The sequence below is a fragment of the Anastrepha obliqua genome, chromosome 5 (genome assembly GCF_027943255.1).
Source record: "Anastrepha obliqua isolate idAnaObli1 chromosome 5, idAnaObli1_1.0, whole genome shotgun sequence".
NCBI lineage: Eukaryota > Metazoa > Arthropoda > Insecta > Diptera > Tephritidae > Anastrepha > Anastrepha obliqua.
Window position 1 is genome coordinate 31,493,212 of NC_072896.1, and position 7,332 is coordinate 31,500,543.

Here is a 7,332-nt window from a genome sequence, read left to right on the forward strand (position 1 = left end):
TTTGTATTTTGGCAACGGCAGCGCAGACTCAACGAACGACGAGTCGAAATATTACCAAATAAAACGTAAATAAAGAAATGTATACACATACACACACACACACGCACGCGAATGGAAATGTGAAGTTAGAGAGAGAGCAATAAAAAAAAGCTATTAGAGAGAAAGTATAGCAAATGAAAACAAATAACTAAATTTTATTGTAAGCTGGTTGGGGTCAAAAGAGATGGCAGTGACTTTTGCTGGTGTCATTTTTGCCAATTTTTATGACATTACGGGTATACCAAACAAAAAAAAAATTCAAAAAAATGAAACAAATGCGCAGACACATACTTATGCGCATAGTGGCATATGAATGCTTGTTTTTCTGTTTTTTGTTGCTTCGTTTTTGATTGTGTGACGTTCTATCTGCCGATATACAAATTCGTAGATGTACATCCCCGGTAATACAGGTGTATTGCGTGTTTTCCGCAGAGACATTCGCTTCTTGGTTAGCTGCTGTCTTTGGCTGCCTAGTTGCTTGACTGGCTGACTGACTGCCTCACTGACTGACTGTTCGACTGAGGGGCTGCTTGGTTCCTTGCTTGAGGGCACAAAATTGTTTTTTTTTGCTTTTTCTACCTAAACATACGTATTTATTCCTTGTCGCGTGAGCTTGCTGGCGACGTGTCCATGACATTTGACTGATTGTGAGTTTAAGTGCTGTCGGCATGTCATAAATTTGCATCAGACACGACACGCGAGTGCAAATGTGTAACATTGAATTGCTGCTTTTGATAATTTCAGTAGAAGCTCGTTTCTTGCACGTTTTGAAAACCGGGCTCGGTGCAAGTTTCGAGGTTATCGCAAGTGCTGAGGTTTTTTTTCATACAAATTAAAATACTTTTCTTACTGATGGCAATCGAAGTTTATTTATTTTTCTTTTTACATTAATGAAATACACTTTAAAGCGATAGAATAGATTAGATTAGATTCTCTATGAGCTTTGCACTTCGACCTCATGGCCTTTTGTGCCCGCTACTCATCACAGTACCTCATCTAGACCCAGTTCCCTTATTAAACTCAGGATAGAGCTGGGTTGGATTGCGCGTATGTGCCTTTCTTCTGGTTGCAGTTGTCCGAGATGTCTTAACTGCCTTCGACCTATGGCGCAGCATTCCAAGAGAAGGAGCATTGGGGTCCGCTGAGATTGTTCGCAGAAACGACAAGAGTCCGTAGACCAGATCCCTATCATGTGCAGATAACTTCGCAGTCTGCACTGGCCTGTGAGAATTCCCGTGAGCATTCTCAGCTTATCCTCGGTGGGGGTTATGAGTTTTTTATACCCCTCGCAGTAGGGATTCCGCAGGCTTGCCAATATTTGACGGACCCATCTGGCAACCCTGTATCTTTTGACAGAGACGTCAGATCGCTTAATGACATACCGCGTTGGAAGCGTCAGTCCAAGCAGATTTTTACCATGGTACAGTATACACCACGCAAGCACTCCCAAATTGTTGAAATTTACATTCAACAAAAGAAGTCAATTGTGAAAACTCAACGTGAGTATAAAAAATTAAATAATGTGAAAAGTGCGCCTTCTAAGAACACCATTAAACGTTTGTACGAAAGGTTTTCGACTGGTGATGCTCTTTCTAATCCAAAGAGGCCAAATCAAAACCGACCAAGGCGCCGCCAAGGACATCCCAAAATCGCCGGAGTTGGGCATTGCTCGGCCGATTTTACAACGAATTATCCGCATTGATTTGCATTTATTCCCGTATAAGATTCAATTGAAGCAAAGATTGTTGCCTGCGGACAAGCCTCGTCGATTGGAATGGGCCCAAAGAGTCATCGAAATCCGTGGGGTCCGTCGAATATGGGCAACCCTGTAGTCTGGTGCCAGCAAACCTTCCTTAGCCCTAGCTTTTCACTCCTGAACGTCTCCTTAATGGCGTGTTCTGCCATAGCAAGGAAAGCCTGAAGTCCTATGAAAGGCAAGGCTGCAACCTCTCCCACCAATGCGTCCGCTATTTCGTTTCTAGTTATACTCCTGTGTCCTGGAACCCAATTAGGCGGATGCAATTGTGCGTTCCTAGTAAATTAAGTTTCTCGATACACTCAAGAACCAGCGAGGATTTGATCTCACAGGACGGTAGAGCCATGAGTGCCCCATAACTGTCACTCAGAGTGGCAATTCGGTCATTCCGAATATTTCTGTCTAAGTTTATCTTTGCACATAGACAAATGGCATACATCTCTGCTTGGAAGATGCTTGAACAACTGTCCATCGGTACAGAGCGCTTAGTTTTGGGGCTGTAAATTCCAGCACCTATACCTTCTGGAGTCTTTGAGTCATCTGTGTACCAGTGCACGGTACACTCCTAAAAGTTCTTTTGCAGGTCTACCCCTGCAAATACAGATCTACCCCAGTTTTACCTTTTGTTCAGTTCAATTCTGAACTTCTTGAATAACTCTATTATATGAAGCGGTTTCAGCTCAAGCATCACCTCCATCCCAGCTGTAGGTTAGGTCCGTATCGCTTCGGTCATACATACGCATGCTACGTGCTGAAGTTAAGTTAGCGCTGCCCGCCCCGTCGAGAAAGTCACTCTGAAATAGGAATGATATCATCACAATCCCAGTCAGACGCATGTGCATGACTTTACCTATTTAAAACCGAATTCAGCTGTCTGCAAAGCTTTTACTCTTATGTACCGAGTAGAGTATTAAGAACTCGAGTAACTCAACTTTGTTGTGTAAGACAATCACTAAAGAGCTCTGACTTCAACCCTTTAGCGCTTATTATTCTTCAGGATAGAGTATTGTGACCTTCAGATGAAGTGTACCAGGAGGATGTCTTAAAAGGCGTGGTGAAGCAGTTGCGCAAAACTCTCTTCAATGGAAAGCATTGCATCTTCTAGAAAAATTCCGCCCCGGCCCTTAAGTCAAAAACCACCCAGCAGTGACTAAAAAATAATATTTTTGGGTTCAGAACCCTAGAAGATTGGCCGTCTGGAGGTTCAGATCTGAATCCATTGGCCTACAGTTTGTGGTCAGAATTGGAGAATGTGGCCTGTCAAAGGCCTCACAGAAATTTGGAGAGTCCCAAACAATCTATGGTTCGAGCAGCGTCGCAAATATCCATGGAAACCGTGAGTGCTGCAATAGCTGAAGCGCCGAATCTTTTGAATCCTTTTGTAAAAGCAAATTGTGACCATTTAAAATGAAAATTTAAAATTTTTTTTGCTCATATTTAGATGATTAAATAAAACTAGCTTCATTAAAAAAAGTATTATAATTTCATATCTATAATGGACTTAACCTGTAATTGGTGCCTGCACTCTTGGGTATTTATTGGGTATTTGGTCGAGCTCCTCACCTTATTAGTGGTGTGTGTTTTAATGTGCCACCCTTCAGGTTAAATTTCAAGAGCCGACGCTGAATGTGAACCACACCTAAACCTCAAGTTTTTTTCTGGATTTCATTTGACATTTTTCAATTTTAGGCCAATTCAATTTGATTCATTCGGCCAATTCATTTAGGCCAATTCAATTTGATTCAACGAGTATTCAAATCAAAATGCATTTCGCGCACTTCGTGAAGAAAATCATCTTCAGTGATGAGGCACATTTTCACCTCAGTGGATTCGTCAATAAGCAGAATGGCCGCATTTGGGTGAATGATAATCCAAGAGTGATTGCCGAAAAACCAATGCACCCACAAAGAGTGACTGTTTGGTGCGGTTTATGGGCCGGCGGCATCATTGGGCCGTATTTTTTCCAAAATGAGGCCGGTCAGGCAGTTACTGTGAATAGTGTTCGCTATCGTGAGATGATAACGAACGCTTTATGGCCCGAATTGGAAGATATGGATGTGGACGATATGTGGTTTTAACAGGACGGTGCCACTTGTCACACATCTTACGAAACAATGGCTCTATTGCGCGAAAAATTTGATGGCCGAATAATCTCACGTCGCGGCGATGTCAATTTGCCGCCAAGATCACGTGATTTGACACCGTTGAACTTCTTTCTTTGGGGTTATTTGAAAGAAAAGGTGTACGTCGATAAGCCAACAACAATTCAAGAGCTAAAGGATGAGATAATTCGGCACAATAGCGGCATAGAACCTCAATTATACCTCAGCGTCATCGAAAATTTGGACCATCGGATGGAGGTATGCCGCCGAGGTCGCGCAGGTCATTTGGCCAATATTTTGTTTTGTACGTAATTGAGCCATACCAATATTATCATAATAAAAAGGAATGTCAATAATTTCCTAAACAAATTCTATTTTATTCAAAATCAACACCGGCCATTGAAACTTAACCACCCTTTATAAACGGAGAAACTTACAATTTTATGCCGCCTTCGAACGGCAGAAGGTAAATATTTTATGAGTAACTCGGAGATTTACCTGATTTATAAGATTTACCTGCCGAGGGGTGACTTCTATTATTAAAATTTGTCTGTCAGTTTGTATTCCGTGACCGGAGATTTGCGCTCGGGCACTACAGAATGGTAGTCAAGCTCCATAGTTTGTCCATTGAGATGCACTAAATTGCTACCACGAAATAATTGAGTTAAATGTAAGTCCAACATTTTCCTATTTCACACTTTTTGTTTTTTTTTTTGTATTTTATAACTTTAACGAGCAATTCTTGTATACATATTTGTATAGCCACACGATCTCAGGATTAGCTTAACGGATTTGAATAAAATTGGGCACACAGATAATGTATCACTTTTCTAGACTTTTCACCTAGGTATTGCCACTGACAATGTTTCACAGGGTTGCCACCTGTTCGAAATTAAAAAAAAAATTGCATGAGATATGCCGATGTGGGTATCAAAAGAAAGGTATTTCACTCCGCATTACAATAGAGAATTTTTTTATTAATTTTCTTATATTAAAATTAAAAATTATTACATTAAAAATTTTAATGTTTTTAAAGAACTTAGGCCTTTTTTTTGCGTTTGTAAGCATTTGTGTCAGTATCGCGACAAATAGACCAACAGTATTCCCCAAGCATATGCGTAATGTCTTGTCCTTTAAAGCGCTTTTTAATAGCCGCAGTGTCCTGATGGAACCTTTCGCCATGTTCATCGCTACAAGCTCCTAAATCACCAGGGAAACAATCTAAATGATTGTGAAGCAAATGGATCTTTAGCGACATTAATATGCCCATTTCGCCATATGCCGAAATCATTTCTGCAACAATATTTTTATAATTGTCAGCTCGTTTGTTGCCAAGAAACTGCTCAATAACGGCAACTGTGCCTTTCCATGCACGTTGTTCGATAGCATTCAATTTTGATGAAAATTCATAACTTGCAACTATTTTGTTTATCTGCGGACCACTGAAAACACCTTAAATTATACACATCATTGAAAAAATAAAGTTACTAAAAGCCTTCGTAAAAAAATACCTGCATGAATCTTTGCGCCGCTCAGTTTCGGAAAAATATTGCGCAAACTTGCAATCGCCTCGCCCTCTCGATCCAGTTTTTTAACAAAATTTGATACGACACCGAGCTTAATGTGTAGTGATGGCAAAATGATTTGAGATGGCTGCACTAATGGTAGATTTTCTATACTTTCTACGCCTACTTTGTAGCATGTCGCAGCTTCCACTTAAATTCAGTGTAATGCTGATCTCTTTTGCGACCTTCCCATGTACACAAAAAGCACTGGTGGGTTGGAAATCCACGCTTAACACCCATGAGTAATCCGCACTTATAGATCGCAGCATATTTTCCAATTATGCTCTTGGTAGTTTATCAGCTGTAATATTAATTCCATGCCTTCGTATGTTTCTTTGAGGTTGGTGGCATATGCGATCGGGACATTACCGATATGAAGCAGCACTACTTTAAGGCTGTTGACCGATGCATCGATGAAAAGTCGCCACTCCTCTGAAATATGAGGGTAACCAATTTTTTCAAACATCCAATCAATATCACAACAATAAGCCAGGTTTTTTTGCCGATCTTCGTGCAATTTAAAAAATTCGTCATATGGAATACTGCTACGTCGATCATGAGCGGCTGTTATTTTAAAATCAGCCACCACTATATTCCACTGCTTAAAGCGTGATGCAAAGAGTTCGGCTGTTCTCTTTGACAAATTTCCTTCTCGTACAAGGTCATTGAAGTCGGCTTGCGTTACTATATGCGGCACTGCAGTCCCAAGTTCACTGGGTGTTGGTACAAAATTCCGATACTTCTGGTTCCCCGCATCTCGCATTCGATGCAAGAAATGTTGATAGCATTGTCCATTGAAGCCGCTATACGTTCTTCTGGTGAGTACAGAACCGCTGGAATAACCGATTAGCGTAGCGAATTTTGTTGCGGCGAAAGTATTGGTACCCTTTAGTTTGAGTAAAAGTTACGCAAAGGTAGCACAGCTCACTGCAGTGCTCCGTACGTGGTAGCCAAATTGTTGGTACAGAGTACTTTATTGTTGACCTTCCATAAGTAAACTTGCATAAATTTCTATAGCAATAGTCGCACATTCAAGTTATGCCGAAAATTTGGAAAAAAATTTTTTTTTAGGAAAAAATAATTCAAGAAAATCTGAAAATTGATAAAAATGTTTTTTTTTTAATTTTACATAATAAAAACATTTCCACGAGTCTGCCTGCAGAAATTCAGCGCGATTGGATCACGGAAAAAGAGTTAAAAATTGATCCAAAGTTTTTCACACAGGCGAACTACGAGATCTATATTTTATACATAAAAAAAAATTCTGACATGTACATGAAAATCGCCGATACACGTGTATTTTTATTTTTTATCCCCTTTCCGAAAAAGTATATTTGGTTCATAGGACAGAAAAAAAGTTCGTTTTGTAACGCAGTGTTATCATCAGAAAAAAACACATCACGAGTGTTATGGATGAAAAAATTAATTTATAAAGTTGCAAGAAAGAGCTGATTTGCATGTATAATTTATGCAGCTTACATTACACGCAAAAGCATTTTGGGCACAATCATGGTGAATTGTGGATATTGCGACTGCCTTTATAAAAACAAAATGAAAACTCTTACCCTTGTCACTGATCTTGTCACTCAAGTATACATTTTTCACTTACACGAGAGATAGAAAGTTCCCTCTTTCACCACTCCACTCACACTTCATTTTCCTCAACAGAAGCCAAATCGATCCTGCACTCCACCTCTAGCACGGCAAAAAGGCACACCTGGCCACTACACGCATTAAAAATGCATTTTTCAATTTTCGTCTAACGCGAAACAAAAGCGAAATCCTTTATTGCTTTGTATCATTTGTTTTCTTTGTTTCGACGTTGTTTGGTAAAATTTTCCAGTTACAATTGTGCGGTTTTTCTTTGTAT